Here is a 12,873-nt window from a genome sequence, read left to right on the forward strand (position 1 = left end):
CTGTTCTTAACCCGTAGCACCACTTTAGCTAATGGGGCCTCCTGCTGCTGCCGCACCGCTGGAGCACAATTTCTGTTCTCATCCTGAAGCAAAGTTCTTAACCTGAAGCACTATTTCTGGGTTAGTGGAGTCTGTAAGCTGAAGTGTATGTAACCCGAAGCGTATGAGGTACCACTGTAGTACTTTTGAATGTAGGAGAAGGCTTGTTCAGTTACTCTACCTATGCAAGTCTTATCAAAGCAAACAGGGATTCCAGCTTAAAACCAAGACTTGGGAAATGCAAAGTTTCATTCTTGTAGTCTGCAATTTTTTGGTAATCACTCCGTCTGATCATTCCAAACTACTAGCTTAAACTGCAAAGAACTAAAATGTAAAAAATAAATACAGAATATATCTCTCATCTACTCTCCTTTTTCAACAGAGCTTTTTTGCTCTCTATTTTTAATGAGCTTTTGCTGCTTGGGCTGATGCAGGCTCAGATATATCATTTATTTCATACTGATAAATTAATATATTTACATTTAATAGCTACTGATCGCGATGGCACAATAAGATACCAGCAGTTGGTATTTCCAGGAGGCTGAGGAAGAGACATACAATCACTGCTCTCCCCAACATTTGCCTCTTTGTGCTGTCAGCCTCCTCTTGAGGAAAGATGTGGGATCCATACCAGGTGTATCTCATCTACCCCTCCCATCCAAACTGTATTTAAGCCAGGCTCCTCGGAGTGTAGCAAGATTGGTACTGGTATTGTTGGTTAATTTTCATTTTTCCTTTGTATTTATGTATTAAGATTGGAGGTGGGGGTTTGTGTGTTGTATCGCATTTATTCTGTGCTTGTAAATTGTCAGTTTTTGCTATTTTGAACTTACTAACATGCTTTTGTATATTTGTATGTTCTCTATTTTGATGTTTGAATGTTTGCTGTAAGCTACTTTAGGCACAGCTTGTTGTGGGAAGGTGGCTTATACATGAAATCAATCAGTCAGTCAGTCAATCAATCAATGGATCTGTGCAATCTCCAGGATAGTAGTTGCCAGGGAACAACAACAGGAGAGTGCTATTGCACTCATGTAAAAGTAAAGGGACCCCTGACCATTAGGTCCAGTCGTGACCGACTCTGGGGTTGCGGCGCTCATCTCGCTTTTTTGGCTGAGGGAGCAAGCGTATAGCTTCCGGGTCATGTGGCCAGCATGACTAAGCCGCTTCTGGAGAACCAGAGCAGTGCACGGAAATGCCGTTTACCTTCCCGCCAGAGCGGTACCTATTTATCTACTTGCACTTTGACATGCTTTCAAACTGCTAGGTTGGCAGGAGCAGGGACCGAGCAACGGGAGCTCACCCCGTCACGGGAATTCGAACCGCCGACCTTCTGATTGGCAAGTCCTAGGCTCTGTGGTTTAACCTGCACTCATGTACTCCTTTTGAATTTCCAAATGACAGTTGGCCATACCATTAGGGACAGCAAGTCATCTGGTTCAGCAGCCATGGGGATTTATACGTACGTGCAGAAGTGGGCTTCTTTGCAACTGAAAGCCCCTTGGGTTATGGGTATACATCAGGAATTGAGAGGATACATTTCAGTTACTTTAATTTGTAAGGACCCAGATCAAGCTATTCAAAATCAATCTAAAAAGAAGTTAATTGTGTTTATTAAAGCATATATTTTCAATAATGCACACTTGTTGTTTTCCTTATCCCTTAGGGTTTATTCACACAGAGCATACGCTTTAAGAATTAATGTTTCATACAAAGTGCATCCCTGTTTTTTTTGACAGCACACTCAGTTTTATCTGAGTAGTAGGCTTGCTAAGTTCTTCAAAAATTGATGCCAATCACTATTTTATATCAAATGCTGTAAGAGCCACAGGAATCTGTACAAACCTTCTTCATTTCTTTAAATATTGTGTGATATATTTCTGTTTCCACATCTCAAATTTTATCACTACACAAGAATGGCAGAAAAGCTCATTTGTGAACCAGGATGTAATTTCAGAATGTACAAACTTTTTACTTCATGACCCTTGATACCACATGTCTGGGATAGCCCCATAGTATGTGCATAGGCAGTCTCTACAGAGCATAAGAAGCAAAATTAATGCATGGGCCCTGCATGTACAGTCTGCAGCTGCCCACCACGCTTCAGGTTAAGCCTTTTCGAGTTGTGCTCCGTGGCGACCCAGAAGTAACGGAGCGTGTTACTTCTGGGTTTTGCCGCTTGCACATGCGCAGACGCTCAAAATGATGTCACACCCATGCGCAGAAGCAGTGACTCGCGGCATGCGAAGACGCGGGTTGCATTCACTTCAGGATGCAAACGGGGCTCTGGAACGGATCCCGTTCACAACCAGAGGTACCACTGTACTTGCAATCTCCAGGTTAGACAACCATAATGCATTGTATGTGGGGCCGACTTTCTCAGAAACCTCTATTAGTAAAGAATACAGCAGTGCTCTCTCTATACCAGGGGTCTGCAACCTTTAAGACAAAAAGAGCCACTTGGACCCATTTCCGAAGGAAAAAAAACTGGGAGCCGCAAAACTCATCATTATAAAAATAACTTTTTTCTCACTTTTTTATTATTTCTTTGTTTGACCCCTCAGAATTACTCCTCCTCATAGAAATAAACGTTAAATTAACAAGTTACCTTTTTTTGTGTGTGTGTTCTTCACTCCCCTTCAAAACAGTGACCAGTGTACATGCCCCCTTTCAATGCAGTGACCAGCGTACATGCCCCTTACAATGTAGCGGGCGGGTGGGCGGGAAGGTGACGTCGGGACGGTGCGTGACTAACGCACGCACTGCCCCCATGCGATGTCACAGCCAGTACAGCGCCCGCCACAGTGGGGAGTGTCGGGGCGCACAATGCGCCTCCTCCCCTCGCTAGTATCCAGTCATCCATCAGTGTGTCCTGAACCCACACTGGAATGGATCTAAATAATCTGTTTCCTCCAAAAGTGCCTGCAGCTGCCCACCACGGCCATATGGACCACCTTCCCCCCAAAGGGGGTATTGACAATTGGCCAATAGCTGTTCTGATCCAAAGGGCTCTACACTTTAGTTTCTACACTTGATCTTAGCCCAAAGGCCGAGAAGCGACGAGAGAGCTGGTTTCTGTAGAAGCAGTCACACCACCACCTCTTTCAGTGCTGCCGAGATTACCCACTTAATACAGCAAAGTGTTGCCCACACTTTGGATAAGAAGGAATTTTATTGCAACGCAGGTGGTTTTATTAGGAAGGAGTGTGCAGCCTCTGAAAGCAAGTTCTCACATCCAAAATGGCATTCTACAGTGGTACCTTGGGTTACAGAAACTTCAGGTTACAGACTCCACTAACCCAGAAATAGTACCTCGGGTTAAGAACTTTGCTTTAGGATGAGAACAGAAATCGTGCTCTGGCAGCGCAGTGGCAGTGGGAGGCCCCATTAGCTAAAGTGGTGCTTCAGATTAAGAACAGTTTCAGGTTAAGTACGGACCTCTGGAACGAATTAAGTACTTAAACCGAGGTACCACTGTAATTTGAAAAGAGAAAAGCAGCTCTCAATTTGAACTTTCTTCTTTCCTAAGCTAGCTCCCATATTGGTAAAGAACTGGCTCAAGTGACTTATTTTTTCTTTTCTTTTTGAAAAGGATGCTTCTGCTGTATACTTACCAAGCTTCAAATACTTCACTCTGATATGAATTATAGAACAAAAAAGTATATAGAACAAAATATATAGAATATATAAAACAAAAAAACAAAACAAAAAACCACCTACTGAAAAGAGCTGCCAGTACTGAGTACCCATAAGTACCCCTTTTTAAAAAGCCCTGGAGAAGGGCATGTGAAAGAAATGGCTGCCGTGAAAGAAATATATCCTTTCTGATGCCCGACAACATCAACAGTTAAAAATGTGCACAACGAGGTTCTCCCTAGCCTTGTCCAGTTTAACTGGTTGTCTTGCAGAGCTGGGGAAATTTGCGACACAGTGATGTTGTATCATGCAGAGAAGTCATGGGCTACAGCTTTCTGGCATGGCCTCATTTAATACAGCTCTCTAGATACAGTGGTACCTCAGGTTACAGACGCTTCAGGCTACAAACTCCGTTAACCAGGAAGTGGTTGCTCCAGGTTCAGAACTTTGCCCCAGGATAAGAACGGAAATCGCGCGCCAGCAGAGCAGCGGCAGCAGGAGGCCCCATTAGCGCCTCAGGTTAAGACCCGTTTCAGGTTAAGAACGGACCTCTGGAACGAATTAAGTTCTTAATCCGAGGTTCCACTGTACTTTGGACCCACCCTTGCTCTCCACATCACACTGCTGGGAATCTCTTCCTACTCCGCATTGTGTGTTTGTGTATGTTACCCAGCTCTCTCTCTCTCTCTCTCTCTCTCTCTCTCTCTCTCACACACACACACACACAAACAGAGAGAGAAAGAGTCAGAGAGTCCTATGCAATGCTGCAGACTCTTCCCACTTTTGGTTCTAGCTTCACCCACCACCAGAACGCAGCCCCTAAGAGCTTATCTCTGAGGACCTTTAGCAGGGGGAAAAAAATTCCCCATGTCTACCCTATAATGCATGGGTAGGCAAAGTAAGGCCTGGGGGCTGGATCTGGCCCAATCGCCTTCTAAATCCGTCCCGCGGACGGTCCGGGAATCAGCGTATTTTTACATGAGTAGAATGTGTCCTTTTATTTAAAATGCATCTCTGGCTTATTTGTGGGGCATAGGAATTCATTCATTTCCCCCCAAAAAATATAGTCCAGCCTGAGGGACTATAGTCCAGGTGGGAGGGACAGTGGACTGGCCCCTTGCTGAAAAAGTTTGCTGACCCCTGCTATGATGTCTACTACTTGCCTAAGGCTTAGTTTGCCTGCAACAGCCGTGGAGCAAAACTATGCTATTATGCAAGTACTTCTCAGGGTTGCAGCCAATGCAGTATCATAAATGTTTAAGACGAGGGTGTTAAAGCTGCAGTCCTCTGCTTACTTACTTGGGAATACATCTCAGTGGAACTTCCAAATAAACACATGCTGTGTAGAAATCAAATTATATATATTCCACAAATGCATTATTTCACAATGAGGCAGCTGTCTCAGGTATATACTTTGGTTTTAAAAATTATAATAGGTATCTAAAGCTACTAAGGGGTTCAAAAAATCAATCTATTTTTAAAAAGTAAATAAGCTTTGTATTCCTAGTTGTCTTTTGAATTATCAGATTCAATATTTGAAAGGAGAGCAGCGGTTGCACAGCAGCTGCTTGGAATTGCGATCTGATGACAACGAAGACAATGCCAACTTCTGATGCACAAGACAAGAAAAAGAAGGGGGGAACCCTATGTATTTTTAATAGCATTTTATCATGAAAACTATCCCCCCCTCTCTCTATATATAGTGGTCCATAGACCCACAAAACAGTTTCAAAACAAGATACAGTTAACACAACCAAACAACAGGCAAAAGAGACCAAGGTAGTCATTTTGTTATGTCTAGAGCATGATGGTCTTTGTTTCTTGAGACCTCCGAAAGAAACTTTGCCATGGTCAGTGTAGTATCATTTGACCTATCCTCCAGAAGGTATTTAATATGGGAGGCTTCAGATTTTCCCGGTAAATTTGCTAGTAAGGGTTTGATCAGTTGTTCCCTTGCTTGCTCATACTTATTAATATACCACAGATGTCACATAAACGTCATTTTGTTACATAATTCTATTTGGAAGCATAGTTCACCTATGCCAAGCAGCAAGATTTTGTGGGATGCAGTATTTATATGTTTAATTTCTCTTCTTTCTATGTACCAACTGAAAGCATGACATAATCAAAGCTTTGTTGCAGTCATAAATCCTTGGACTTCAGCCATAAAATATTTCCCTAGGAATCGTGTTGTGTGTGTTATCATGTTTCTCCTGCAATGCAATAGGATGCAAAGTTTCAATTCCATCTCAGCATGATAACTACTGAACTAGGAAGAGAAATGATGGTAAATGTCATTTCATCCTTTCAGCACTCAGAGATGATTTCATTCCCAAATATCAGGGGAAATTATCACCTTTAGACTTGATTTTGTTCTTCTAGTCTACCATTGTAGAAAATGCTCATATTTTACAGAAACAACTCAATTTTTTGTCTGTGAGGTGCTGATGATACCAATGATGCATTTCTGCTTTGAAATTAGGGTGTTATTGCTACAGTCACTTCTTGTCAAGACGCTCCTTGCTGCAAAAAATAAAGTGGAAATATTGCTACTCTGGTTGCTTGTGTATGACCAAGCCTCCAGAAGGTTCTCATGGGGAGCATGGAATTTGGAGAGGGGGAGGTGTTCTTTATGATGGGAAGAAGACTGAATTGTTGAGATCTCTTTTATCTTGGGCTCCATTTAAGGCTTACTTTCTTTTTAACTATTTAGTGGGGTGCCAGCTTGAGAGATTGACGCTTAGTGAAGATGTTCTCAGTTGCTGAACCCCTGACCTTTAAAGAAACACATACCCTTTGAAGGCATTAAGGGGCTACAACATAGCTATGCCCATAGCTTTTAAGGTATTCATAGAGCTCAAGGTCTGTCTTCTTGCAGGCATTCATACAGATAACCTTTCTCTCATCACTACGTATTGTCCCCTCTAAAGACACACTTCCCACAGAGAGGGGCATTCTTAATCATAAAATTTCTAAAAGCGCTGGGGAGCATTTTTATTTGAAAATACTTTCCTTTAACCCCATCCACCCTTCTTTAAGTAAAAGGGAATATATTTATACCTTGTACAAGGAGTGCCAGTACATGGTGGTTTCTTGAACTAATTCCAGCAGAAAGCCCTTTATCATTCCCACATACAAATTGTTGTTGCATTCTGCCACTTCTAGAGTATTCTAAATCATACAGAATAAGAGACAGGCAAGAACTTTATGAATAATGGCTCCTGCAGACAGCTATTATATTTTATTTAAGAGCAAACAAATGGATGTTAAGGCACGCAAGCCTTTGCAAGTTAACAGACTCAGTAAGCTGACAAGGAGCGCTGCAGTTAACACTTGTCAAGATCATTATGTCAATTAAGTGGCCAGACACTCTCTTTGATATTCTATTGACTGCATGAGTTGACACATTTTTAAAATCCGGCTTCAAATTGACTTCAGCTTATTAAACACCACATGTCTAGGGCACTTACCAACACATCCTCAGCTTTAGATTATGTCCTCCTTTTCTCACTGAACTGTACATGTTAGTAGATCCATCATTCAGACTTCATAGGCTTCATAGAAATACAACTTTGCTTTACAAAGACTATTGGAGTTCTGCACACTTTGCATATCGGCCATAATCTAGCTGCCACCCAGCAATGAGACACTGGAGGGGGAAATGGCTTTAGAGTTGTTTCACTTCATTTCCTCTTACAATAGGGCATGCAAATGGGAAATTTAGATGCATCTGAAAATGCACACACACGGTGGAATTTTAATAATATCAGCTTCCCTTAAGGGTTTTTATGTAGGAGTTGGATCCTTACGTAGGAGTAGGAGCCTTATTTGACAAGGACTTCTTGGATTCTACAATAACAAACATTTTAAAATGGGGAGAGGTGCAGAAGGAAAATGATAAGATCAGATATAGGCAAACTCGGCCCTCCGTATGTTTTGGGACTACAATTCCCATCATCCCTGAACATTGGTCCTGTTAGCTAGGGATGATGGGAATTGTATTCCCAAAACATCTGTAGGGCTAAGTTTGCCTATGCCTGGATAAGATTAATGTATTGGTGGCAGAAACAGGAATGCTGGGGAAATGTCCTGTTCATGTCAACAGGGTCAAGACCACTGCCAGCTGGATAAAATCTAATTGACTTTCAAGTGTTCTGCAGAAATGTAAACTATTGCTGGCAATAATAATGCCAGGGTACGAGCCTTGAAGCCTAGGTAGTCACTGAGGTCCCAATAAACGGTTACATTTTGGGTTGGTTTTTTTTTAAGGGTCAAGACCAGCAATTAACTATGTGCCTTTGTGCCGGATGGTCCTCCTAGAAGTGAAAGGAAAGTAGAATGTCTTTTGCATCTTTAAAGCAGGCATCTCTCTTCCTGCAGATTCACACTGACGACCTTTCTCCAGTAGGCTCTGTATATCTCCATCTTTCGACCTATCCCCAAGTTCTAGACAAACCTCATGCCAGCTTGAGGTTTGGCAGTGATCAAATGTCACGCTAAGCCAAAATGTATGGTTTGCTTAATGATACTGTGCACAAGTTGAATGCTAGTGCATGATGTTCAAGCTCTCAAACTTCACGTTTCCCTTAACCAAGCACAGAAACAAACCTAGGAATGGCTGGCTTAGTGTTACATCTTAATTGACAGCCCGTTTGTTTCTTTCCGAACTGCAGCCTGAATCCAAGTTTTGTTTTTGATTTACTGACCATGGTTTGTCTGGGAGAAACAAACCATGAGTGCTGGTTTGGATATAACATTAAGCTAGCTGCTCTGCACCTTGTTTACCTGTTTGACTGAAGGAAGAGGAAGGCAGGAGAGCTCTGAGTTGCATGCCTAAACAAACCACAGTTTGTGACTTGGTTTTATGTCTGAATGCTTGCTCCATGTACGTGGGAAAGATCATGCCTCCAATTTGCTGCAATTTAGCCTTGCCTTTTCACTCACCTTTTCTATTTGTGGCTGCAACGTCTCTACCAGCAGTTTATCTTCTTTCAGCTTTGGTAGAAAACTGCCTTCTTGTACCACCTTTGTTTCTCCTACAAGATCTCTACTCTCACCCCTTGCACACCTGCTTATACTTCAACCCTCTTAGCCTATCCTACAAACTCTGAACACCTGCTTGCCACAGTGAGGCAAATTGATCCACCTGTATACTCCTTCAAACACCCTGCTGAATTCCCACATGCCTTTATCACTAGTATTTGGCAATGCCTCTAAGCCAGAAGTCACCCATATGATCTATATATCACTCCCAACACACACATATATACAGAGAAGATAAATTGAATATAGGTCTCTAATTCTCCATGTCTGAGGACATTCAAAGTTACAGCCTAGCTATTAAGGGGGGCTGGGACATCTCATTATGTCAAAAAATATAAAATCACCCTAAATGCAAAGAATCTGGTTTCAGTTTTCACAATTTTGATGCTTCCTTTCTTTCCTTATATTAAGAAGGAGGATATCTTTCCTGTTTCCTGTCCTGTCTTACACTACATATTCATTTGAACAGAAATCCTTCCATGTACATACAGTGGTACCTCGCAAGACGAATGCCTCGCAAGACAAAAAACTCACAAGACGAAAGGGTTTTTGGTTTTTTGAGCTGCTTCGCAAGACGATTTTCCCTATGGGCTTGCTTCGCAAGACGGAAACGTCTTGCAAGTTTGTTTCTTTTTTCTTAACACCGTTAATACAGTTGCGACTTGACTTCGAGGAGCAACTCATAGCACGCGGTGTGGTAGCCTTTTTTGAGGTTTTTGAAGACTGGTGATTTTTGAAGCTTTTCCAAAACTTTCCTGACACCGTGCTTCGCAAGACGAAAAAAATCACAAGACGACAAAACTCGCGGAACGAATTAATTTCGTCTTGCGAGGCACCACTGTATTTCCTATAGCTCCAAATATAGCAAGAACTTTTTTAGATCTTGGAGGTACTTAAGCACCACTGATGCTGTAAGTTACAATTCGCATTAGAAAATATCTCCTATTAATCGACATCAGAAATTAAATGTTAGCATTCCTTTTCAATTTGCCCTTGTTAAAATCCTGTGTCAATGGAAGTCAATCATACTGCAGCACTCCTCCTGGGCTATTAAAATATCTATCAATATGAATTGTAATTAGAGATGGCTAGTTTTGTATGATCTTGCTGTATCCTACCAAGAGTTAACCTTTTCTCAAAAAACCTCCACTTAGAATATGGAGCGGGGGGGGGGTTTACAAAACTGTTGGAAGAAAATTCAGATTGTGTTCAGGAAATTACATATGTTAGATCAAGGCCATGTAAAAGTAAATGCATTTGCCTTTCATCTTGAAATTACATATAAATGAACAAGTTTGCCATGTGTTTTTATTGTTGTTTGCATTCATTTCTGCATTAAAATGAACAGGAGGTAACAAACACATTAAGAAATCTGAAACTGAAAGAGATATAAGACTGCTATCCCTCCTGTTTTGCAGGATAGACTGTAGAACTGAAATGAATTCATATAATCAGATGTAGATTTGTAATTTTGAAGTGATATTTTGAATATATATATATATATCAGAACAATGAACTAGAAATTTGAAAATCTAAAATTAACCGTGTCAGAATGAGTCCATAAGATGTTTCTGTTCAGAACTGATGCTTTGGAAGTTAGCAGATTTGTCAGATTCCAATTTTTACTTCAGCAGAGCTAGTAATGGATCAGACATTATGGGCCAAAGATATGCAAACTGCATAGGTTACAGCCATAGCATCAATATTTTGGTTAAATTGCATTGTAAAGTTGAATTAAATATAATATTTTGTGAGTCATAAATAAGCACATCTTGATAAGTTGTGCTCGCCCTCTCTTCTAAACCAGCTCCCTGAAGAAAAGGTTTCGGTCCCATTTCTCTTTGGGAGCAATCCCTGATGGGAACTGTTGCTGCAGTAAATCGATGTGCATATAAACATGTTACAACATTGCATAATCCAGTATCTTCTATATGCTTCCTCTTTCCTGTAATCATGGGTATCATTTCATATTCCAGGAGTATAAAATGTTTTAAGAGTAGTAAGAGTCTCAGCAAAATCTAATGTCATGGGATTATATAATCGTAGTCGAGGGGATCCCAAGGGGCATTTAATCCAACCTCCTGCAGTGCAGCAAAGTCCTAGTTTTAGAGATAATCAATATTAAAGGGGCAACTGTTGCAGTTACTTCTTTATATCCCATAACTACAGCAATGTTATCAACAAGGATCAATGTTCATACCTCCTGAATAGATCTGTTTCATCATTTATAACAAAAGTCATTAAGCAATCAGTACGTTGGCCAGAAATATAAGCATGCTCCCCAAATAATCACATGTGATCCAATATATCTCCCTTCCCTAAATGTGCCCCTGCTGGCGCACATGCACATAAACATACATAGCTTGATTTGACATCATTTCAGCACTAAGTTGAGGGTTTAAAGCAAGTCAACTAAAGAGCACTGCATTGTATTCATGGTTTTTCCCTACTAGGTTCAAGATACTGGATTCCACATAAAAAAGCCCATGACAAGAATATCATAGGAAAATGTTTCTCCCATATAACATACCCCCTTGGGATGTGTTCTGGAGAACAATTCTTTCAGGTGTGTCTAGTGAAGTTCTCCTCAACACAGATAGAGTATTTTCACTTATTTCTCTGATATCCTCATGGGACACGCTCTCAAGAAAGCTTGTGTATGTTCTTGGAGTGTGCTGCATTCCAGCTTTTTGTTGCTCTTAACAGTTACCATTTTTAAAAAACAACAACATGTTTTTAATTGTATTTTATTGTTATCAATTAACTGTATTATATTGTTTTACAATGTGACTTTATTATTGTTGTATGCCACACGTTGAAGGCTGTGTTTGGTGGAAATGAGACGTATAGAGTTTGATGTATGAATGAAATATCTGTCTGTGGCATTTGGTGATTGGTTTACATCAGGGGTGTCAAACTTCCAAGAGACTGCGATCTACTCCCACTATAAATAAACTGGCAGTGATCTACCCATTGGATTGACCAGAGTTGTTCAGCTTTTTGGGGGGGAGGATGACCAGAGCTGTTGACCTTTGCTTTTTTGGTTGATCAATCACCATCACGCGATCAACCAGGATCGACCAGGGACATCCCACGATCGACCGGTGAATCACCATCGACCAGGTGGACAGTCCTGGTTTACATGAACAGACTCCCAAAAAAAGTGAGAACAGGATTGCAGACTTAGTCACATATGCAAGACACTGCTTGATGCGACTTGAAGCGATGAACAACTAAGCATGAAATAGTCCCTAGTCTTAAAATGCACACTCTATCAGGGTGAGCAAGATGCCTGGTTCTAGGTGAGAAGACAACACCCTTCTGTTCAGGCTCCTGTTCAGTTGCCGCCGCCTTTAGTTCTGTCTCCTTCCACAGCAGATCAAAGCCCTTCCCAGCCTCCACTGAAGCATGCCTCTACAGGAAGATGTGTCTGCCAAGGCAGATTGGCATACCTGCTCCCCCTTTCCAAGTGGCTGAAGTTGGGGCAGAGAGGGGAGACATCCTGTTCCTACAAACCAGGCTTCCAGCATTTCATAATAGCTGGTCTTTCACACATTTCTAGTCATGCATTAAGTAGAAAGCACGTAAGTGGGCAATCGCCTGAATTTCAGGCTTTGGATTGTTTCCCTTAAATGTCACATAAAAACACATCTAGTGGCTCAAACATTCTGTTCCAATGAGTGAAGCAAGTATATTTTTCTTCCAAGGGAAATTGCCAAAAAAAATCACTCTTACTAAGCCATTCCTCTTATAACCTAACAGATTGATAACCTCGTAAAAATGCATCCTGTAAATTTCAAATTTCAATTCCCCTACCCCTCCCACAGAGTGGTAGCATCTGAGTGGAAGTCACCAAATGACTAAGGGTTATAGCCAATAGCGGCTTCTGTGCACAGAAGGAGGGAGGTGATTTTCACCATTTTTCCTTCCCTGTGCCCTTTCCCAAAATCTGCCCTGGGAAGTTGGGGGTTCCTCTGGTATAGTAGAACAGGGGAAGGGGCCACATGGCATGGGGAGGGGCTGAATGGGAAAGGCGGAATGCCTCCCTCCTTTTATTCACAGAAGCCTTTGATGAATCAAATAACTTTTTGTGATTGAAATTACACCTTTGGCCACATTCCTGAGCTGAAGACTGCTCAGTCCTCAGAATGATTT

General features: G+C 41.5%; 1 protein-coding gene across 14 annotated transcripts in view; it reads right to left on the bottom strand.

Moving 5' to 3' along the window:
• ARPP21 (cAMP regulated phosphoprotein 21) overlaps positions 1-12,873 on the bottom strand; it is a 241,559-nt gene that overhangs the window by 150,801 nt on the left and 77,885 nt on the right. The gene's annotated exons all lie outside the window — the stretch shown is intronic.

Source organism: Podarcis vaucheri, assembly GCF_965113315.1.
Source record: "Podarcis vaucheri genome assembly, chromosome: 12".
Classification (NCBI taxonomy): Eukaryota; Metazoa; Chordata; class Lepidosauria; order Squamata; family Lacertidae; genus Podarcis; species Podarcis vaucheri.